Source organism: Phyllobates terribilis, unplaced genomic scaffold (genome assembly GCF_046119375.1).
Source record: "Phyllobates terribilis strain yellow unplaced genomic scaffold, ASM4611937v1 Scaffold_1__5_contigs__length_1240528914, whole genome shotgun sequence".
Classification (NCBI taxonomy): domain Eukaryota; kingdom Metazoa; phylum Chordata; class Amphibia; order Anura; family Dendrobatidae; genus Phyllobates; species Phyllobates terribilis.
Genome location: NW_027362761.1, coordinates 726593613 through 726618182, shown reverse-complemented (window position 1 = coordinate 726618182; position 24570 = coordinate 726593613). Strand labels below are relative to the sequence as shown.

Genomic DNA, 24570 nt, shown 5'->3' with positions numbered 1-24570 from the left:
ACCTTATCAACGACCTCGTTAGCGATTCAGAACTGAGACATGTAGGCGTGCATAAATTGGACTTTTCTGCGCTCCTCGTCCCCGATTGGTGGTCACTACTACGTCCTTGTTTTTTCAGATCCCACCAGCGTTCTCCGGCTGTGACTCCACTTTGAAGAAATCAGGCATCTTTAGCGAGGTAGGTATTGTTTGGGGTCTCAAATGAGTTTTCATTTTAATGGAGACGCAGTAGAGATCCCATCTGACCGAAGACGCAGTGTTAAACCAAGGCCACCCAATCTGAATGCAGTAGCGTCCACCAACTGGAGATGAGGGGGGCGCGGAAAAGCAATTTTATGCACTCCTTTCTGACACAGTACAGTCCCTATCAAGGTGTGGATCGTTGAAATAGCTGCTGTGTGAAAGCGTCCCAACGACCACCGAGATCGTTGGTTAGATCGCTGAGGCGGCCGAGATCGTTGGAAAGTTCTGCATGTTTGACATCTCCCCAGCGATCCCAAAACCGTGACGCAATAACGATCTCGCTAGCGATCTCGTTAGCGATCTCGTTATGTGTGACAGGGCCTTAAGTGAAATCAAGGCTCTAGCTTCCAGAGAGCCTTATCTTATATTTCTACAGGATTGAGTCCTGTTAAGAATACTACCGTCTTTTACCCCTAAAGTGCCTTCCTTCTCTAATATAAACCAACAGATAAAGCTGACAGTTTTTTATCTGGATCCCTCTTTCAATGAAGAGAGAATCCTGCATTCCCTGGACATTGGCAAGCCTCTAAAGGCATATGTGAGCGGCACAAAACAGCACAGGAAGTTGGAACATCTCTTCCTTTCCTTCTCAGAAAAGAACAGGGGTCAGAAGGTATCAAGTCTCCTTATCCAGATGGTTGAGGCAGACTATTTGCTATGAGCAAGAAGGCTGTCAGGCTCCACAAGCTATAAAATCCCACTCAACTAGAGCTATGTCCACATCATGGCCGGAAAAAAGCTGCATACCTATTGAGCAGATCTGCAGCACAGCCTCTTGGAGTTTGGGTCTTACCTCCATGGAAAATTATAGGCTGGACATCGAAGGCTCTGGAGAGTCAGCCTTTGGCACAGCGGTTCTACTGTCCGCGGTTAACAGTACCCACCCAAAAGATGGTTAATTGCTATATCCCCATTGGTGCTGCTGCTGTAGGGCGACAAGGAAAGTAATTTCTTATTGAAAATTCTCTTTCCTTTAGTCCAAAGCAGCAGCACAAACTTTCCCTCCCCATATAGTTTTATCTGCAGTTTTTCTAGGCCTAAGGCCTCTTGATTACCGTATATGTGATAACTACACAAGGGAAGGAGGGGAACTAGTAGGTGTAAATATAGATGGAAGAATTTAAACTAATTCCTATCACCTGTTCTTAGTTCCAGGAGGATAAAATCCCCATTGGTGCTGCTGCTTCGGACTAAAGGAAAGAGAATTTACAGTAGGATATTACACTTTATAATCTACAGTACTATTCACATGTCCATGTTTTTTCACAGACCATGTTTCCATGTAAAACCTTGAAGCGGATTAAAGGAATGACGTAAGACTGAACATGTGCACAACAATATCGTTTTGACATTGCTGTGCACTATGTTCTTTTTATGAGGCACTGCTGCAATGCCTTTTCAGGCGGATTCTCGGCAGAATCCGCCTACGTTTGGTATCACTGTACTCATATGGGATCGTGGGTTACCAACAGTCCAGAAATTCCAGGACAGTCTGTAAAAGAGAGCACTTTTCTGCCCTGTCGGTAAAAAAAATGTAAGGTGTCTGATTCTTTTGAAGTTGAAGAAACTTTCAAATTTTTTAGATTGTAAATTCTCATCATTTTACAGTTTACAATAAATGCAGCTGATATCTTCATATCAGAATTGTGAGCTGTAGACATATATTATAATCATAATGATTTGATGGTTTTCCAATGTGTCCGTAAAAAATATTATCTGTCTATGATTTTTCAAAAAGCTGTTCAGAAAAAAATAAACAGTCATGTTTTCAACCCTGATGGGACCTGAAGAATCATACCAGGTCATTTTTATCACTGAATGCTGTACAAAAAAAACCCAAAACATAGCAGAACCAGGGCTGTGAAGTCGGAGTCGTGGAGTCGGAGTCGTGGAGTCGGTGTCCACTTTGGTGGAGTCTGAGTCGGTATAAAATGGACCGACTCCTAACATATATAATAAATTAATATATAATAAATTGGGTACAGTAGTTCAATGCAGTTTGTGGGGAATATTTTTTCCTACGAATTTGGGAAAGTTCTGAAATGTCCTATAAATGTCTGTCCTATTCCTGATCTAAAGGTCTAGACTTTTAGCTGAGATGAATCTGTGCTACAGTAAATTTACCACTTAAACATGAGCCATGTATGAGGAAGTCGGAGTCATGGAAATTGAGGAGTTGGAGGTTTGGCTTACCGACTCCACGGCCCTGAGCAGAACTACGTTTTTTCACCATTTTACCATACTAGGTATTTTTTTTTCCTATTTTTCGGTATATTACTTGGCAAAATCACAATGCTGTCATTCGAAATTAAAACTCATCCCATAAAAATCAAACCCTCATACGGCTATGTTGATGGACAAATAAAAAAAAAAAAAGTTATGGCTCTTGGAAGAAGATGGGTAAATAATGAAAGCACAAAACTGAACATTTCTCCAATAATGAAGGGGTTACTTTTATTATTTCCTGGCTCTTTTACACCTTTGTTCAACTGCTCAGAGTCTGAACTCAGAATAACTGGTGACACCAAGAAAAGTTCTACAACCTGCAAACTTGAAATCACAGTACTGACTAAGCACACTCACAAACATTTCAGTGAGTTATGGGATCTACAAACTGTACACTTTAGAGAAGACCTATGGGTTATGAGAAAAACAAAGGATAGGGTTAAACAGCAACCTTGGCTGCTGCGTGGCCAAAGATGGCTAGGTGTTGCTGCTACCCTGCAGTGCAATGTAAGTGAATAGGGTCACATTGTGACCCCGAGGGTACTGCAACCGTGAGTAACAAGTAGCAAAAATGTAACTGCGTTCGTAGCACCATCAGGGATGCAACGCGACCCCAATTACTAATTTTGCATGGCGATGTAGCAGCGACATCTAGCACTGTTTGGCCGTGTGACGTGTCGCAGCCAAAGTCGCCATTTAGCCCTAGTCAAAAAGTAACAGTAGTTGTCATTATAACATTTTTCCCAAACATATGTAAATAGCAAATGTTTAACCTCAATATTACAGAGATGCAGGTCTTAATTTTATTTTACAAAGCTCCAAATATGAAAAAATGCCAAATAAATGGGAAGCCACAATGACCCATGTAAGAATAAGGTAACAAACTTTATTAATATAAGTAGACAATTTTAATTAAGTTTAAAATAATAAAGGGACAGTAGGACAGGAGAAATCCCTTTAATCTGAGGCCAAAATGTACAACCAAAAAATAATAATACCATGCACGAGGGGGGTGGCAATATAAATAGCTGGTCTAAAAGATAAACAGAAAAAACCCTAAATATAGATACAGTGGCATGTAAAAGTTTGGACGCCCGTGGTCAAAATTACTGTTATTGTGAACAGTTAAGCAAGTTGAAGATGAAATGATCTCTAATACGCCTAAAGTTAAAGATGAAACATTTTCTTTGTATTTTAGGCAAAAAATATATATAGTCATTTTTTACATTTTAAAAATTACAAAAAGGAAAATGGGCCGAAGCAAAAGGTTGGGCACCCTTGGAGATTTGTGTGCTCAGATAACTTTGACCAAGGTTTCACACCTTAATTAGCCTGTTGGGGTTCTGGCTTGTTCACTATCATCATTAGGAAAGGCCAGGTGATGCAAATTTACCAGCTTTATAAAAACCCAGCCTCCTTTAATATTGTGCCAAAAAACAGCAGCCATGGCTTCTTCTAAGCAGCTGCGTAGCACTCTGAAAATAAAAATGGGGGATGCCCACAAAGGAGAAGACTAAGAAGACAGCAAAACGTTTTCAGGTTGCCCTTTCCTCAGTTTGAAATGTAATTAAGAAATGGCAGTTAACAGGAATAGTAGAGGTGAAGATAAGGTCTGGAAAATCAAGCAAAATTTCAGTCAGAGCTGCTCATAGGATTGCTAGAAGCACAAATCAGAACCCCTACTTGACTGCAAAAGACCTTCAGAAAGATTTAGCAGACTGTGGAGTTGTGGCACATTTTTTCTACTGTCAGCCAGACACCTGCACAAATATGGCCTTCATGGAAGAGTCATCAGAAGAAAACCTCTCCTGCATCCTCACCATAAAATTCAGCATCAGAAGTATGGAAAAGAACATCTAAACAAACCTGATGCATTTTGGAAACAAGCCCTGTGGACCGATGAGGTTAAAATAGAACTCTTTGGCCACAATGATCAAAGGTTTTTGTGGAGAAAGAGGGCACAGAATTTCAGGAAAAGAACATATCGCCAACCATTAAGCATGAGGGTGGATTAATCAAGCTTTGGAGTTGTGTTGCAGCCAATGGTACAGGGAACAATTCACCGGTGGAGGGAAGAATGGATTGAATGAAAATGCAACAAATTATTCATGCAAACATAACACCATCTGTAAAAAAGCGGAAGTTGAAAAGAGGATGGCTTCTACAAATAGATAATGATCCTAAACACACGCCAAAATTCACAATAGACTACCTCAAAAGGCGCAAGTTGAAGGGTTTCCAATGGCCCTCACAGTTCCCTGATCTGAACATCATTGAAAATCTGTGGCTAGACTTCAAAAAAGCAGGGCATGCAGTAATCTCACAGAACTGGAAGAATTTTCTAAGGAAGAATGGATGAAAATCCCTCAAACAAGATTTGAAAGACTACTGGCTGGCTACAAAAAGCGTTTACAAGCTGTGATGCTTTCAAAAGGGGCTGCTACTAGGTACTAAGCATGCAAGGTGCCCAAACTTTTGCATCATCCCATTTTTACTTTTTGTTATTTTTAAAATGTAAAAGATGAAAATATATATTTTTTTGCCTAAGATACAAAGGAAATGTGTCATCTTTAACTTTAGGCCTTTTAGAGATCATTTCATCTTCAACTTACTTAGCTGTTCATAACAACAGTAATTTTGACCAGGGGCGTCCAAACTCACAGGTAGCTCAGCTAATGCTTACAATGTATACATCACTAATTTAATTAAACGCTCCCAATACAAACAACCATCTCAGTGACCAAGACAAGATGGTAAAATCACTAAAATAAATTACTTCCAATGGGTGAAAAACGCTGAAAGAAGTGATATGCTTTATTTTCCAAAAACCCAATAAAGGCACAAAATACGCAACAACAACAAAAAAACAAGATGTGTGAACAGAGAATTCTAGTTTCTCATAGACTTTGCTGGTACTGCAAAATGCAGCTGAAAATTTGCATAAAAATCTGCAGCAAAACACGCTGAAAAACCCAACATGTGGGAACATAGCCTTATACCCTTTGATGTACAATACAAAGTTATACTGTGGTACCGTATTAGCCAGAAAAATTGATGTAAATACTTTTATGCCCAAAAATGACAAAAGTATTCTCGAAGTGATACCTTTATTGGCTAACCAGAACAAAATATACACTGCTCAAAAAAATAAAGGGAACACAAACAACAGAATATAACTCCAAGTAAATCAAACTTCTGTGAAATCAAACTGTCCACTTAGGAAGCAACACTGATTGACAATCAATTTCTCCCGCTGCTGTGCAAATGGAATAGACAATAGATGGAAATTATTGGCAATTTTCAAGACACCCTCAATAAAGGAGTGGTTCTGCAGGTGGGGACCACAGCCCACATCTCAGTACCAATGCTTTCTGGCTGATGTTTTGGTCACTTTTGAATGCTGGTTGTGCTTTCACACTCGTGGTAGCATGAGACGAACTCTACAACCCACAGAAGTTGCTCAGGTAGTGCAGCTCATCCGGGATGGCACATCAATGCGAGCTGTGGCAAAAAGGTTTTCTGTGTCTGTCAGCGTAGTGTTCAGAGGCTGGAGGCGCTACCAAGAGACAGGCCAGTACACCAGGAGATGTGGAGGGGGCTGTAGGAGGGCAACAACCCAGCAGTATGGCCGCTACCTCCACCTTTGTGCAAGGAGGAACAGGAGGAGCACTGCCAGAGCCCTGCAAAATTACCTCCAGCAGGCCACAAATGTGCATGTGTCTGCTCAAACGGTTAGAAAACGACTCCATGAGGGTGGTATGAGGGCCCGACGTCCACAGATGGGGGTTGTGCTCACAGCCCAACACCATGCAGGATGCTTGGTATTTGCCACAGAACACCAGGATTGGCAAAGTCGCCACTGGCGCCCTGTGCTCTTCACAGATAAAAGCAGGTTCACACTGAGCACATGTGACAGACGTGACAGAGTCTGGAGACGCCGTGGAGAGTGATCTGCTGCCTCAACAGCCTTCAGCATGACCGGTTTGGCAGTGGGTCAGTAATGGTGTGGGGTGGCATTTCTTTGGAGGGCCGCACAGCCCTCCATGTGCTCGCCAGAGGTAGCCTGATTGCCATTAGGCACCGAGATGAGATCCTTAGACCCCTTGTGAGACCATATGCTGGTGCGGTTGGCCCTGGGTTCCTCCTAATGCAGGACAATGCCAGACCTCATGTGGCTGGAGTGTGTCAGCAGTTCCTGCAAGATGAAGGCACTGAAGCTATGGACTGGCCCGCCGGTTCCCCAGACCTGAATCCGATTGAGCACATCTGGGACATCATGTCTCGCTCCATCCACCAACGTCACGTTGCACCACACACTGTCCAGGAGTTGGTGGATGCTTTAGCCCAGGTCTGGGAGGAGATCCCACAGGAGACCATCTGCAACCTCATCAGGAGCATGCCCAGGCGTTGTAGGGAGGTCATACAGGCACGTGGAGGCCACACACAATACTGAGCCTCATTTTGACTTGTTTTAAGGACATTACATCAAAGTTGGATCAGCCTGTAGTGTGTTTTTCCAATTTAGTTTTGGGGGTAACTCCAAATCTAGCCCTCCATTAGTTAATAAATTTGATTTCCATTGATGATTTTTGTGTGATTTTGTTGTCAGCACATTCAACTTTGTACAGAACAAAGTATTCATTGAGAATATTTCATTCATTCAGATCTAGGATGTGTTATTTGAGTGTTCCCTTTATTTTTTTGAGCAGTGTATATAAGCAAGCTTTCAGAGCACAGAGGCTGCTTCTTCAGGCAATATTACAAATGAACTGAGAAGACAAAACACACAACATTTAAGAGATGTTACAGCAAGACATTTGTTCATGAGGTGTAAGGGGTGATGCCTCCTAATGATAAGTCAAAGAGATCAAATTTAGGGTTTTTAGTTGCAAATGGCAAGTCTGTGGGAACGTTTAATTATTTGGAGACCATCTGGTGGAGGTGTGAATTGAATCCATGTAAAAACTTTTAGATCTGTCATCCAGTGTCCGGGGCAAGAGAAATGTTTTCCCACAGGTGTGTCCAGACAACAGAGAGAGAAAAATTTGGGAATTCAAACTGATAAGGATGTTCAATTCCTTGATAACAGAACTCAATCTAACACCTGGATTTATGACTCACTACATGGATTCAATTCACACCTCCACCAGGTCTCCAAATAATTAAACAATCCCACAGACTTGCCATTTGCAACTAAAAACCCTAAATTTGATCTCTTTGACTATATTCATTTGTAATATTGCCTGAAGAAGGAGCCTCTGTGCTCTGAAAGCTTGCTTATATATTTTTTTTGTTCGGGTTAGCCAATAAAGGTATCACTTTGAGAATACTTTTGTCATTTTTGGGCATAAAGTATTTACATCGACCTTATACCCTTTGGAAGTCTTGTGTTTGCTAATAATAGCAGTTCTAATGTCCTCAGACAGCTCCAGTCTCTTCCTCATTGTGACAAAGGAACAGGGTCTACCATGTGGCTTTTTAAAATTCCTTGGCTAATTCATGTCAAATGGGCACCGACAATCCCAGGTGAATTTCTTTTGTGATTTACCACAGGTGAGTCAAAAATGTGTTTCCATACTAAATTAATGTAAAGGGTGCCAATACTAGTGTCATAGCAAGCTTTTTCTATTTTTCCCTCCCATTGTTTTTTGCTTTCAATTATTGTTTATCCTTTGCTCTTTTGTATTTAACACGAGTGCTCTATACAAAAAAACTGTTTCACTTGATTCATTTCTTTCAGAAGATATTCCACATTATATACTTAAACTTCATGGGTGCCAGTAACAATGAGCAGGACTGTATAAAATACATAAAAAAACATGCATGGTAAATAAAGATAGAGATAACCTATAGTGAATAAGGGACCAGAACCCCAACTTCCGTTTCGCGTTAGCTTCTTCCTGGGGGTGTACAAGCAGGGCAATCTGATGTCCTTATATATCTATGGGCTCTATAAAGCGGCTTGGAGCAGAGCTTGTACTGGTAGAGCGGTGAGCCAGAAGTGGTGGGTTTGGCGTCCGACGTCATAAGTCGCCACTTACCGCTGACGCATCAGAGGGGTGGTCAGAAAGAAGGATGCCAGACGACATGTTGCCACAAAAAAACGAGGACACCTCAGCCGGAGCGAGCGCATGCCACAGAGTGGATAGGGCCGGATCCATGTCAGTACCAAATGCAACATAGCGGAGAAACACGAACAACTGAAGTCTAAGTTGAGTGTAATAGTAAATCAAAATGAAATGTGAGAATGTCAATGGAATAAAGTGCATATGGCATAAAGGAAACAAAATAATACAATAAACATTTCGGACCTGGGGGAATGAAAAAGAGTAATACGTAAATGTGTATAAGGTGCGTAGTATATGGGTAAGAGGCCCAATATAAAGAGGTGTGATAAAATATGCAAATGTATATTCATGAAAAATTAAATGAACTATAATGAATAAAGTGCAAGTATCAGGGCAGGGGGAAATGAAATGCACCAAAAGATGCAAATAAAGTGCAAGAAAAACACTGAGTGCAAAAATAATTATTAAAAGTGCAAAATATGCAAATATCAAAACAGTGTAAAGTTATGTTTGAATCATGGCAGTTGGGAGCATAATACAAGGACAAGCATAATACAATGTAATACAGAAGTACTGCCGTATACCGTATCAGCCAGACACCAGGAACAGTGCACAGACTCGCCGGTGGACTTGGGGTTTTCGGTTTTTTTTATTTATAGAAAACTGCAGTGAGGGGAGAAATTTAATTGAAGGGGAACAACTACTTTAACATTAGGCTGTGAGTGCCATTGAAAACCTAAAATAAAATACCACAGTTGTTCATTTTTTGGTATGCCACCTCTCAAAAAACAAAATCAATTAAGCGATCAAACACAGCCCTGACACTAAAAATAGAGACATATATATATATATATATATATATATATATATATATATATATATATATATATATATATATATATATATATATATATATATATATATAAAAAAAAATTTTATTTATTTATTTTTACAAAAAGTATTTTTTACTGTGCTAAAGTAGCAAAGCCTAGCAATAACCTATATACGTCTGGTACTGTTGTAAGCATGATGACATGCTGAACAAAGTGAACATATAAAGAGGAACCATTTTTAATCTGTGTTTCAGTTTTCACAATCCTCGTTGCATTGTTTTCACCTATGAAGAAAAATCCTAACTTATCCTGCCCATTAAACAGTAAAAATATGGACAGCTCATTGATGACATCTGCTTACTATCAGTGTTTTCTCTCGAGACCCTTTACTTACATTTGCGAGTTTGATCCACAGCACAGATCAAAGCAGGACAAATCTCTGCAAAGAGAAAAGCATATTCATAAAATAATGTGAGAAAGCACATTCACTGTAGTGGATCCATAATCTATCAGCAAAAAATAAGATGGCAAATGAAATGAAAAAAATTACGCGTGAAACTGGCCTTAGACCACATTCACACTATCAGTATTTGGTCAGTATTTTACATCAGTATCTGTAAGCCAAAACCAGGAGTGGGTGATAAATACAGAAGTGGTGACGTGTTTCTATTATACTTTTCCTCTGATTCTCCTGGTTTTGGATTACAAATACTGATGTAAAATACTGACCAAATACTGAACGTGTGAACATGGCCTTACTGTGCAGTTTATACTGGAATAGAAATCATGGCTGATGTTCTAGAAGCTGGTTAAATAGATATAAATTTCTAATTACGATAAATCTGGAATAAATAATTTATGTTCATTATTAAACTACAACAGATATTATTAGGTAGGTTATCATTTTTTTTTTTCTCAAAAAATAAAAAAAATGAAAGAAAAAAATATGATTATGCTAAAATCTAACACTTCTAAACCTTTCTAAAATAAAATAGGAATACAAATAACATGTTCATCAAGAATAAAAATATATCAAAATACTTAACCCCTTCCCGCTAATTTTAAATTTTGCGCTTTGTTTTTACCTTTCTTCTAAGAGTCATACCTTCATTATTTTTGCATCCACAGCCATATCTGGGCTTTTTGTTTGCAGGATGAATGGTAGTTGTGAATGACATCAGTTATTTTACAGTGTAATGTATTAAAAAAAAACAGGGAAAAAATTCCAAGTGCGTTAATATGGTGGAAAAAATAAAACCTAATTCTGCCACTGTTTTTTTAAACTTTGTTTTTACTGTGTTCATTGTGTGGTTAAAATGGCTTGGCAACATCAGTAAATTTCTAGCAATATCTAACTTGTATATAATTTCTTTATTTTTGTGATTTTTAACTCCTTCACGACCAATATTCACATCATCGGCTGTGTTCCTGCCTTTGATGCGGCGCTGCATCTTTCCCAGCACTTCAAGGCTGATTCAATCAGATATAAAGTGCCTCTAACAGACACGGGTGGATCTGTGGCGCCCCTGAGGGTTCGGTCGCCACAGAGGTGCTGCATCTCAGCCAGAGATGTGGCATCTCACTCCAAGGTAAGGAGGGAGTACAGCCCGGGACCCTAACACCGGCATCCAACAAGTCCACTTCAGTAGGGCAGGACGAGATTGCTCCTACGGGAGAGCACAGTCCCTGGTCCCTGGCTAGAGTGGAGGGGAACCTAGTGAGGGGCAACCATGTAGTGGGTGTGGGTGGAGGAAGTAGCTTAGGGGAGCACAGGAAAGGAAGTGATATAAAAGAGGGAACCATCTTGTGAAATGAGTCCAGTCAGAGGAGGAAAGTGAGGGGAGCAGAGGCTCTGCAGGAGCTCTGCTCCAGAGGCGGGCCTAGCCAGTGAGGCTCAAGTCTGAAGAGAAGGAGAGAAGAGAGGAGAGGGAGCAGGAGAAAGGCTCCAGGAATTAGGAAAGGACCCCAGGCGTACGGGCCGTGCAGAAGGCCACCCGTACGCCCGCATCTACCAGGCGGTGGAGGGGTCAGGCCATCTAAAGGGAACCGGTCCCTCAACTAGTGGAGGACTTTATGCCCAACTAGAAACCGGAGGTTGTAGTACTTTATGCACTGTAGCCACAAGTCCACGCGAGTCTCACCGAGAAGGTAGCCTATAGGACCCAGGGGACGGAACAGACGTCGCCCTCCAAGGCCCGCAGGTACCGGATTGAAGATACTAGGTGTGAGGTGCAGGAAGAAGGCCAGAGAGCGAGCGCACACAGAAGGGGGTCCTGCTAAGTACTCCGGAGCTACCTGGGGGTAGACCGAACCCCTCCCTGAGTAAACACAGGACGACGAGGGCAGTTAAATGGATCCCTGTAATCTGGACTGCAACAACTGTGAGTAAAGACCCTGGGACTGCACTTCCTTGTCTCTGTGTTTCTTGCTGCACCATCTACCCCTGCACTACAACGCCCAGCATAACCTACAACATCTACACTGCCCTGGAGCTAGCTCTTCCTGTGGAGAGCCACACCATCCCTGCTGCAGTAACATCAGCTTCAGAGGACTGCTCCGCAGCGGCGGCTCCCTTTAGCCGCTTTCCACAGGTGGCGTCACAAACTCTATAAAAACACTATAAATCCCCTATCCATAACCCCCTTCTATTGACCGCCCTGGGTCACGGACCGGGTCACCGCCAATGTGACGTTCCCCAGCATCCACCGGCCCGGCACCGGATGCCCCACGGCCCAGGGGGCGCGTCAGATCCACCCATCCACTGTTAACCAGTTAAATGCTGCTGTCAATCACTGACAGGAGCATCTAACACAAGCCAGCCGGAAGCGCATCACAAATCCCGCCCATCAGCGCCCAATCACATGATTGCCGGGTACCGATGGGTTGTCCTGCTGAAGAACCCCTGTGCCTGTCATCATGATCCTCCTGTGCTGGCATTCATAGGAGATCATGATTTTTGCTGAAGCACTGCTTTGTATAGCACAGGCGATCAGAAGATCGCAGCTTCAAGTCTCCTAAGGGGACTATTAAACACAGTAAAAAAAAAAAAAAAAAAAGTTTTAAAAAAACACAAGTTCAAATCACCCCCCTTTCGCCCCATTTAAAATAAAACAATTTAAAAAAAAGAAAAAATATACTATTTGGTATCGCTGAGTTCAGAAATGTCCGCTCTATCAAAATATAAAGTAGATTAATTTGATTGGTAAATGGCGTAATGAGAAAAAAATAACGCCAGAATTACGTTTTTTTGGTAGCCGCAGCATCGCAATAAAATGCAATAAGAGGCGATCAAAACATCATATCTACCCCAAAATAGTATAATAAAAATAAGCCTTCACTCAGCCCCAGAAAAATGTAAAAGCTACAGGTCTCGGAAAATGGCAACGCTAAAAAAATTTCATACGAATTTCTGAATTTTTTTCACCACTTACGGTAAATAAAAAAGAACCTATACATGTTTGGTATCTGCATACTCGTACTGACCTGGGGAATCATATTGCCGGTCAGTTTTACCATATAGTGAACATGGTAAATAAAAAATCCAAAAAACAATTGTTGAATTTTTTTGCAATTTCACCGCACTTGGAATTTTTGTCCCATTTTCCAGTACACGATATGGTAAAATCAATGGTGTCATTCAAAAGTACAACTGGTCCTGCAAAAAACAAGCCCTCATATGACTATATTAACAGAAAAATAATAAAGTTATGGCTCTAGGAAGAAGCGGTGGAAAAAAAACAAAAACTCAAAACGGAAAATCGTCAAAGGATAAAGGGGTTAAAAAAATACAGAACTATGTAAAAATAATTGTGTTGACATTTTCTGAGACCCAAATTTTATATGATTTTCCGTTGATGGAGCTGTGCAAGGGGTTTTTTTTTTTTTGCTTGGCTTGCTGTCATTTTTATTGCTATTATTTTCAGGGACTGTTTTAATCGCTTTTTATTGTATTTTTGGAGAAGGTACAGTTACTGTAAAATGGCAATTCTGGAGCTTCTTTTCGCTTGAGTATTTTTTTTTATATAAAAATGATTTTAACTTATGTTTGTTTTTTTTTTAAAAACTTTGATTCTTTTTTTCAGTTCCCTAGGGGCCTTGAAATTGTGATCATTTGATGGTTTGTACTATATTCTGCAATACCTCAGAGTAGCAATATATATTGAAAATCACAATCTCCTATAAAGACAAGCCACAGGCTGGGCTTCATAAGAGCCCAAACATGGCAGACATTGGGTCTTAATAAGCCCTTGATTGCCATTGCAAACCATTGGCACCTCCCAATTATTCTGCCAGAGGTTAGCAGTCATCGTAACACTGCGGGCCACACCGGAACCACAGTGCTCATTAGACAAAGTTAGTATCCCTAGCAGTGATCAGATCTCTGATTACTGCTGATATAGAGGCAGGTATAACACAGCTGGCACCTGCCCAAAATGGATCAGGGTTAATTTACGAGCTCGAAAGTATGTGCCACAAAGTCTAACTTAACTTGGCTTCCACACTATGGGAGAGAGATCGAGAACCCAGTTGACCATAAGAGCTTACACACTATAGGACAGAGCGGACCATCCATCATCCACATTAATCCTCACCTATGGGAAACAAATACGTCATGAAGTGCTAGGGGTTGAACCTCTTCACCAGGGCCGGCGTCAACACCCCGTGCCTCTGCACCCCGTGCCTCCGCAGCAGCTCCGGTCTCTTCCGTGGCTGCTGCACTGTGACGTCTCAGGTCAGAGGGCGCGGAGACGTCTTTACACCGCGCTCTCTACTGAGCAGTCACAGGCAGCGCAGAGCGGGAAGACGCCGACGTGGGTGAGGGGTCCGGAGCAGAGGCAGCAGGTGAGAAGTGAGGTGAGTATTCGATTTTTTTTTTATATGTATGGCGGCATTATATGGTGGGGGGGGGGGGGACAAGTGACATCCTGCATGGGGCATTATATAGGAGGGGGGGAACAAGTGACATCCTACATGGGGCATTATATGGTGGGGGGAGAGGTGACATCCTGCATGGGGCATTATATGGGGGGAGGACAAGTGACATCCTGCATAGGGCATTATATAGGGGGGGAGAGATGGCATCCTGCATGGGGCATTATATAGGGGGGAAAAGTGACATCCTGCATGGGGCATTATATGGGAGGGGGGGGAAACACGTGACATCCTGCATGGGTCATTATATGGGTTGGAACAAGTGACATCCTGCATGGGGCATTATATAGTGGGGGGAGAGGTGACATGCTGCATGGGGCATTATATGGGGGGGGTGACATCCTGCATGGGGCATTGTATGGGAGGGGTGGGAGAGGTGACATCCAAAGTGTCTAAAAATATGAAAAAAAATAAAAAACACAAAGTTCAAGTCAACCCCCTTTTGCTCCATTAAAAATCAAAACAATTAAAAAAAACCCTAAAAAATAGACAACATCTGCAAGGAGTTTGCATGTTCCCCGTGTTTGTGTGGGTTTCCTCCGGGTTCCTCCCACACTCCAAAGACATACTGATAGGGAATGTAGATTGTGAGCCCCAATGGGAACAGTGATGGTGTCTGTAAAGCGCTGTGGAATTAATTGCCCTATATAAGTGAGTATAATAAGTAAATATTTGGTAGTGCTGTGTTTGTAAAAGTCTGATCTATTAAAATATAAAGTAAATCAATTCCATTGGTAAATGGCGTTATGAGAAAAAAAAAAATCACCTATTTTTAGCCCGAAATCTCAGATAAAGAGGTTTTCCCACTACTAAATTAACCCCCTTTCATATGTCCTAACTATCAGTAATATACACTAATATACTCCTATTACCAGCCCTGCTCCTGTAACTTCATCTCTATGTGGGCCATCTAGTTTTCTATGTGATCCTGGCTCTGCTACTTCCGGTCTGAAACCGGAATCGGACAAACTGTAGTACGTCTTTGGTGGGTCGGGGCTACCACTGTGAGTGACAGCAGTCTGAGAACACATGCTCAGATCGGACTTCACGCTCCTCTCCTGCCTGGATCCTGCTGTTGCTTTGAAGAGGCGTCCCTTCAGCTGACAAGCACTGCTTGCACTCCAAAGCATCGGCAGGATCTGTGCAGAGTCTGATCTAAGCATGCATGCTCAGACTGCTGTCACTCACTGAAAGGTAGCCCGTTCCCCACCAATGACGAGCGCTGCTCATCGTCCGATTCCTGTTTCCAAACCGGAATAAGCAGAGCCATCATCACATAGAAGACTAGATGGCCTACATAGAGTTGAACTTACAGGAGCAGAGCAGGTAATAGCAGTATATTAGAAAACTGATTGTTAGGACATAAGAAAGGGGGTGAAATTAGTAGTGGAAAACGTATTTAAGTGTAAAATCACAAACTGAGCTTTACTTAAAGGGTGTCCCCATTTTCTAGATCCTATCCCAATATGTAGTAGGTGTAATAATAATAATATTAGCATATACCTCCAATTAGAAATGTAGCATATACAGGGGAGCTGTGGGCGCATTGTACTGTGCATAGGGAAACTGTGGGTCAATTGTGCTGTGTATAGGGGAGTTTTGAGCCATCTTATTGTGCACAGGGGAGCTTGCGGCTCATTGTACTGTAGATGGCTCATTGTACTGTAGATGCGGGCACACCATATTGTGAATAGGAGAGATGTGAGCCCATTATATTGTGAATAGGGGAGCTGTAAGCCCACTATTATGTATATAGGGGAGCTGTGGGTTCAGCATACTGTATATAGGGGAGCTGTGGGCCCATCATACTGTGTATAGGCGAGCTGTAAGCCCTTCATACTGTGTAAAGGGGAGCTGTAGGATATCATACTATGTATGTGAGAGCTGTGGGCCCATCCTATTGTGCATAGGGGAACTGTGGGCACATCATACTGTGCATAGGGGAGATGTGGGCCCATTATATTGTGTATAGGGGAGCTGTGAGCCCACTTTAATGTGTATAGGGGAGCTGTGGGTTCATCATACTGTGTATAGGGGAGCTGAGGGCCCATCATACTATATAAGGGAGAGCTGTGGGCCCATCATATTGTGTATAGGGGAGATGTGGGTACATCATATCGTGTATAGGGCAGCTGTGGGGACATCACACTTTGCAAAGAGGAGATATGAGGACATCATACTGTGCAAAGGTAAGCTGTGTGCCCATCATATGGTGAATAGGGGAGCTGTGAGGACATACTGTGTGTAAGGAAGAAGTACATGGCAGGACACAATGGACATTATTACTGTAATTGGGGGAATCAGGGAACATTATTAAATGTTAAGTGGGCACAAGCATTATTAAGAAAATAGCAGTATTGCAGTTTTTCGTCATTTCATCGTCGTCGTAATTTTGTTTCCATTTTCCTTTGCATTGAAAAATGAATTATGCCGCCCAAACTACAACTCTTTCCACAAAAAAATAAGTTTTCATATGGCTATGTTAACAGACAAATAAAGAAAAATGGCTCTTGGAAGAAGGGGAGGAAAAAAACAAACAAGTGCCATAGTGGAATTGTTAGACGTCTGCATCAGTAGAGCTCCGTACGTAAAATTATTTTGCAAGTGTTATTAAGCACTAAATGAGACTTAAAGGGGCTGTACAGATAGCTGGTCGTGGATTTACGACACTCCCATGGGGAATAATGGAGCGCAAGTTCTCCGTTCTGATAATCGGTGGTCAGACCCCCAACTTATCAACAAGTTCTCACCTGTCCTGTGGATAGGAGATAACTTATTTCCACTGGATAACCCCTTTATGGGACTTTACAGTCCATTTAACTGTTCAAACCCACTACTATAGCGGTACATGAGACATCCTTTATTCTAGTGGTGTCTCTTAAGTAGCAAAGTAACGCTACAATGGTTTTAAAAAGAGAATTTTATTTTTACTATTAGGGCCTCTCTTCATCAGCGGTTCTGCCAACTTGAGGATTGCGGCGAGGCTGTCAATCAAGCCCAGGGAGGCGGGACTAGAAGATCTAAGGCAGGACTAGTGTGAGATTAGCTGTGCTTGCCGGACTAGTCCTGCCTCATTGGCATATGCAGTGCTGCAGGTTAATACATCCTTTATTAACCAGATCACCCTTAGTGTGGCACTGAGTATGAGGGATCTCACATGTACCAGTGTTAATGTGGCACTGAGTATGAGGGACCTCACATGTACCAGTGTTAATGTGGCACCGAGTATGTGGGATCTCACACATGTACCAGTGTTAATATGGCACTGAGTATGCGGGACCTCACATGTACCAGTGTTAATGTGGCACTGAGTATGAGGGACCTCACATGTACCAGTGTTAATGTGGCACCGAGTATGTGGGATCTCACACATGTACCAGTGTTAATATGGCACTGAGTATGCGGGACCTCACATGTACCAGTGTTAATGTGGCACTGAGTATGCGGGACCTCACATGTACCAGTGTTAATGTGGCACTGAGTATGAGGGACCTCACATGTACCAGTGTTAATGTGCCACTGAGTATGAGGGATCTCGCACATGTACCAGTGTTAATGTGGCACCGAGTATGTGGGATCTCACACATGTACCAGTGTTAATATGGCACTGAGTATGAGGGACCTCACATGTACCAGTGTTAATGTGGCACTGAGTATGTGGGATCTCACATGTATCAGTGTTAATATGGCACTAAGTATGCGGGACCTCACATGTACCAGTGTTAATGTGGCACTGAGTATGCGGGACCTCACATGTACCAGTGTTAATGTGGCACTGAGTATGTGGGATCTCACACATGTACTATTATTAATGAGGCACGGAGTATGTGGGATCTCGCACACGTACCGGTGTTACTGTGGCACTGAGTATGAGGGATCTCGCACACGTACCGGTGTTAATGTGGCACTGAGTATGAGGGATCTCGCACACGTACCGGTGTTAATGTGGCACTGAGTATGAGGGACCTCACATGTACCAGTGTTAATGCGGCACTGAGTATGTGGGATCTCACACATGTACCAGTGTTAATGTGGCACTGAGTATGAGGGACCTCACATGTACCAGTGTTAATGTGGCACTGAGTATGAGGGATCTCACATGTACCAGTGTTAATGTGGCACTGAGTATGTGGGATCTCACACATGTACTGTTATTAATGTGGCACGGAGTATGTGGGATCTCGCACACGTACCGGTGTTACTGTGGCACTGAGTATGAGGGATCTCGCACACGTACCGGTGTTAATGTGGCACTGAGTATGTGGGATCTCACATGTACTGGTGTTAATGTGGCACTGAGTATGAGGAATCTCGCACATGTACCAGTGTTAATGCGGCACTGAGTATGAGGGATCTCGCACATGTACCGGTGTTAATGCGGCACTGAGTATGAGGGATCTCGCACATGTACCAGTATTAATGTGGCAGAGTATGAGGGACCTCACATGTACCAGTGTTAATGTGGCACTGAGTATGAGGGATCTCGCACATGTACCTGTGTTAATGTGGCACTGAGTATGAGGGATCTCACACATGTAGCGGTGTTAATGCGGCACTGAGTATGAGGGATCTCACACATGTAGCGGTGTTAATGCGGCACTGAATATGAGGGATCTCACACATGTAGCGGTGTTAATGCGGCACTGAGTATGAGGGATCTCACACATGTAGCGGTGTTAATGCGGCACTGAGTATGAGGGATCTCACACATGTAGCGGTGTTAATGCGGCACTGAGTATGAGGGATCTCACACATGTAGCGGTGTTAATGCGGCACTGAGTATGAGGGATCTCACACATGTAGCGGTGTTAATGTGGCACTGAGTATGAGGGATCTCACACATGTAGCGGTGTTAATGCGGCACTGAGTATGAGGGATCTCACACATGTAGCGGTGTTAATGCGGCACTGAGTATGAGGGATCTCACACATGTAGCGGTGTTAATGTGGCACTGAGTATGAGGGATCTCACATGTACCGGTGTTAATGTGGCACTGAGTATGAGGGATCTCACACATGTACCGGTGTTAATGTGACCCTGAGTATGAGGGACCTCACATGTACTGGTGTAGTGGAGGTTTTGGACACTTATGGCTCCTACACATGACTGACACTAGGCGTCGTCCATTGTGCTTATCTGCAGCAGACAACGTTTTGCCCATGGAGGTCCCAGCTTGTCCTATGGATGCCAGGTATCCCTCTCATCACCCGTGCCAGTGCCACCCTATAAGGCACAGCAGCAGTACACATGCTCACAACCTCTACCTACCTGCTGCATTATGAGCGCATATCTTATCTGCTGAACTCACCGATTCTCGGAGTTCCAGCGCTGCACCCGCCCTCTGCGCAATGTCAGGCGGGACTTGTAGTCCCGGGCGGCAGTGACTGTGATGCTGGCCTGTTAGTTGTACTACACCTCCCGGCGTGCTTAGCGACAGGCAGATGAGCTCGTGACTGTGACAGGAAAGTGATGCTCAGTGCAGTAATGGGGTGAATAGAACGGAGTTCGTTCTAGGAGCTGCTCCTAACTCCATTCTTACCACATCGCTACAGAACAGGCTGAAGTGGAGTTCCTGCACTGAGGGTCCTGTAGCATCGTCATAATTGGCAATGAGGCACATCCAAATGATAGGAGCTAACATGCTGATCACTGAGGGTCCAGCTGGACCTCCCACAGATTGGGACTCTGCAGTTGACGTGCGCATGCTCGACACCCGCTCTATCTGTTGTCTATTGGACTGCTGGAAATAATGGAGCTTTGTACTCAGCAGTCCCATAGACAATGAAATAAGTGGTGGCCCATTCTCGGGATGCCACAGTGATCGGACCCCCAGCGATCAGCTGCCCACAACTTGATTTATTTGAGAATAACTCTTTAAGAAATATTATTAAAGTCTTTAATTTTAAGGATGAGGTAAAAAACATGTAGATACACACACAAACCGTACTTTGAATGATTTCATGATTGCGGGCTGTTGCATAATTTATTGTTGTTTTGTTTTTTAATAAACATAAACATAAAAAAATATAACAACATTTTCTATATATATATTTAATATATATACAATGTTATATAATTTTAATTTATTTTTATAAGGGAAACAAATTTTGCAGTACTCTAGATATAATTTGCAATCTGTCATAGTGCCAGACGCCAGTGCAACGAACAACCCTCCGCACTTACCAACAAATAGTTTGATTTTTTGCGATGAATATAAATTGAATTCAGTTTTATAGCCTTTTGTAAAAAATTACTTGGCTTGGCTACATTAAAGAATTTTCACCAGAATTTGACTTTTGTCATTTTCATGCCATTCCTGGTAAGATCTGCCATTTCTTTGATTGGGAGGGGGAGGGGCATGGTCATGCCTGGCAGTCAATTTCAGCCTAATTTACAACATAAAAGTGGCAGGAATTACAACAGGAATGTACTCCAGTCTGCGCACAGCATCAGAAAGATGCGCCAAATTCATTAAGAGGCACATGCAAAAAGAGCTTATTTCAGCCCACTGTTCATCAAGGCTGGCATGCAAAACCCAATCTTTATCAATCGGGGCAGAATTGATGTGTTAGTAGAAACCATGAACCTCCATACAGCAACTCAATTCTAGCAGTCTCATTACACCCATGACTAAAGGGACGTTTCTACTTGTAGGTTCATGATTTCTGTGCACACAGTAGTTTCTATAAAGAGGTCCTCCATATAGCAACTCAGTTCTAGCTGTCTCACTACAGGAATGACTAGAACAGATTTGCTTTTGGAAGCGCCATGATTTCTGTGCAGGGGCGGACATACCGCCAGTGCAACTGCACCGGGGCCCGGCGGTGCAGGGGGGCCCTTGCAGGGTGGATATTAATGAGGGCAATCTGGCCAGTTTCTCTGAGCCCCAGGCTCCGGGGGGGGGGGGGGCCATGGCCAGATTGCCCTCATCCTGTGCGGCGATTCCTGCAGCTCCGCTGCCTATAGGAGATAATGGCAGCGGAGCTGCAGGGATCCGTGCTCTGCTTCCTGCCTGCCAGCGCTTTCTGTGTGACCAGACGCACGCTGCTTGATGACGTCAGCGAGTAGAGCGCGTCTGTGTCACTGAGAAAGTTGCTGGTGAGGCCAATGCTGCGGGGGACCGTGCAGAGAGGTAAGTTTTTTTATTTTATTTTATCCAATACACTGGGGCAATGATGCGGGGAGAGCAATGATGAGGGTTATGGAGGGACAGCAATGATTGCGGTGATGGGGGGAGAGTAATGATGGGAGGAGAGCAGTGATGGGGGGCAGTAATGATGAGGATGATGGGGGGAGAGCAATGATGGGGGACAGTAATGATGAGGATGGTGGAGGAGAGCAATGATGGGGGGAGAGCAAAGATGGGGGCAGTAATGAGGAGGATGATGGGGAGACAGCAATGATGAGGATGATGGGGGAGAGCAGTGATGGGGGGAACAATGAAGGGGGGAGAGCAGTGATGGGGGGCAGTAATGATGTGGATGATGGGGGACAGATGTGCTGGGGGGACAGCAATGATTGCGGTGATGGGGGGAGAGCAATGATGGGAGGAGAGCAGTGATGGGGGGCAGTAATGATGAGGATGATGGGGGGAGAGCAATGATGGGGGACAGTAATGATGAGGATGGTGGGGGAGAGCAATGATGGGGGGAGAGCAAAGATGGGGGCAGTAATGAGGAGGATGATGGGGAGACAGCAATGATGAGGATGATGGGGGAGAGCAGTGATGGGGGGAGCAATGAAGGGGGGAGAGCAGTGATGGGGGGCAGTAATGATGTGGATGATGGGGGACAGATGTGCTGGGGGGACAGCAATGATTGCGGTGATGGGGGGAGAGCAATGATGGGAGGAGAGCAGTGATGGGGGGCAGTAATGATGAGGGAGAGCAATGATGGGGGACAGTAATGATGAGGATGATGGGGGAGAGCAAAGATGGGGGCAGTAATGAGGAGGATGATGGGGGAGAGCAATGATGGGGAGACAGCAATGATGAGGATGATGGGGGAGAGCAGTGATGGGGGGAGCAATGAAGGGGGGAGAGCAGTGATGGGGGGCAGTAATGAGGATGATGGGGGACAGATGTGCTGGGGGGACAGCAATGATGGAGGTGATGGAGAAGAGCAATGATTGGAGGAGAGCAGTGATGGGGGGCAGTAATGATGAGGATGATGGGGGAGAGCAGTGATGGGGGAGAGCAATGATGGGGGAGAGCAGTGATGGGGGCAGTAATGATGAGTCTGATGGGGGTGATGGAGGGACAGCAATGATGAGGATGATGGGGGAGAGCAATGATGGGGGAAGAGCAATGATGGGGGAAGAGCAGTGATGGGGGGGACAGTAATGATGAGGATGATGGGGGTGAGCAATAATGAGGATGATGGGTGAGAGCAATGATGGGGGCTGAGAAATGATGAGGGTGAAGGGGGGAGAGAAGTGATGGGGGGAGAGCAGTGATGGGAGGAGAGAAGTGATGGGGGGGTAGTAATGATGAGGATGATGGGGGGACAGCAATGATGGGGGAGAGCAGTGATGGGAGACAGTAATGATGAGGATGATGGGGGAGAGTAATGATGGGGTGATGGTGGGACAGCAATGATGAGGATGATGGGGGAGAGCAGTGATGGGGAGAGCAATGATGGGGGAGAGTGGTGATGGGGGGGACAGTAATGATGAGGATGATGGGGGAAAAGCAATGATGGGGGGTGATGGAGGAGAGCAATGATGGTGGTGATGGGGGAGAGCAGTGATAGGGGGAGAGCGGGGAGAGCAGTGATAGGGGGAGAGCAATGATGGGGGTGATGGGGGAGAGAATTGATGGAGAGAAATGGGGGGAGCAAAGATGATGGAGGTGATGGAGGGAGGGCAATTATGGGGGTGATGGGGGAGAGAAATTATGAGGGTGATGGGGGGAGAAAATGATGGGGGAAAGCAATGATTGGGGAGAGCAATGATGGGGTAATGGGGAGAGCAATGATGGGGTGATGGGGGGAGAGCAATGATGGGGGAGAGAAATTATTAGGGTGATGGGGGAGAGCAATGATGGGGGTGATGGGGGGAGAGCAATGATGGGGGTGATGGGGGGAGAGCAATGATGGAGGTGATCGGGGGAGCAATGATGAGGGTGGTGTGTGATAGCAATGATGGGGGTGGTGTGGGACAGCAACGATGGGGGTGGTGTGGGACAGCAACGATGGGGGTGGTGTGGGACAGCAACGATGGGGGTGGTGTAGGACAGCAACGATGGGGGTGGTGTGGGACAGCAATGATGGAGGTGGTGTGGGACAGTAATGATGGAGGTGGTGTGGGACAGCAACGATGGGGGTGGTGTGGGACAGCAATAATGGGGGTAGTGTGGGACAGCAATGATGGGGGTAGTGTGGGACAGCAATGATGGGGGTGGGAGAGAGGACACTGAGGTGTGGTGTGGGAGAACAAAGATGGGAGGAGAGCAATGATGGGAGTATGATGCATCGGACACTTTATAATGAATTGAAAGATGGGATAAGCCGCTGTCAGGGGCTTGTAATGAGTTGGGATGTGGCGGAGGATGCTCAGTACCTTATAACGTCTTCTCCCAAAGTGTGGGGGAGACACGTGTATATACAATATATGTGACCTTGTTATTTTCTAGGCTGGAGATCATCGTGACAAGACAAGTCGTGGCTGGGAGATGTCGACATGAAGGTCTGACCAGATGTAGAAGAAGCAATAGAAACCGACTCTGATCAGTTGAGACGTCAGCAGTAAGTGCCTGGGTGCAAATATTATTCTGTATCTGCACTGTGTGACTTGGAGCGATAATGTTATCTGTAAAATCCCTTAGGCCACATTCTCACATTTGTGTGAAATGTCTGTGTACTGTCAGATTTTTTTTATTAGACAGCACAAGGACTTGTAGAGTTTTATAGATTCATTCACACATCCATGAAAATCACGGATCTGAGAATGAGATCTGTGAGGGTCAGAGAATGTCCTGTTCTGATCCGATTTTGAGGATTAGAGTAGGACATGCTCAATGCGTCTGTAAAAGCGGGCAGCACACCGACACTGCACACAGATGCAGGAATGTAGCCTTATTATCTATAGCACAGTCCCTTAGTATATAGACTATGTAAGGTGTATATACAGGTGCATCTCACTAAATTAGAATATCATCAAAAATGTAATTTATTTCAGGTCTTCAATACAAAAAGTGAAACTCATATTATATAGAGTCATTACGAACAGACTGATCTATTTCAAGTGTTTATTTCTGTTAATGTTGATGA

At 43.9% G+C, this 24570-nt stretch overlaps 1 protein-coding gene across 2 annotated transcripts in view; it reads right to left on the bottom strand.

The window, feature by feature from the left end:
- SCAMP4 (secretory carrier membrane protein 4) overlaps positions 1-19989 on the bottom strand; it is a 105067-nt gene extending 85078 nt beyond the window's left edge. Inside the window, exons 1-2 of one of the 2 annotated variants that reach the window (XM_073686352.1) lie at positions 19611-19989; positions 9765-9809 (exon numbers count right to left, since the gene is read on the bottom strand). The gene's annotated coding sequence lies outside the window, so the exon portion shown is untranslated. Of the gene's footprint in view, positions 1-9764; positions 9810-19570 lie in introns of both variants that reach the window. The other variant, XM_073686353.1, reaches the window with a different exon arrangement.
- Positions 19990-24570: the final 4581 nt, after the last annotated feature.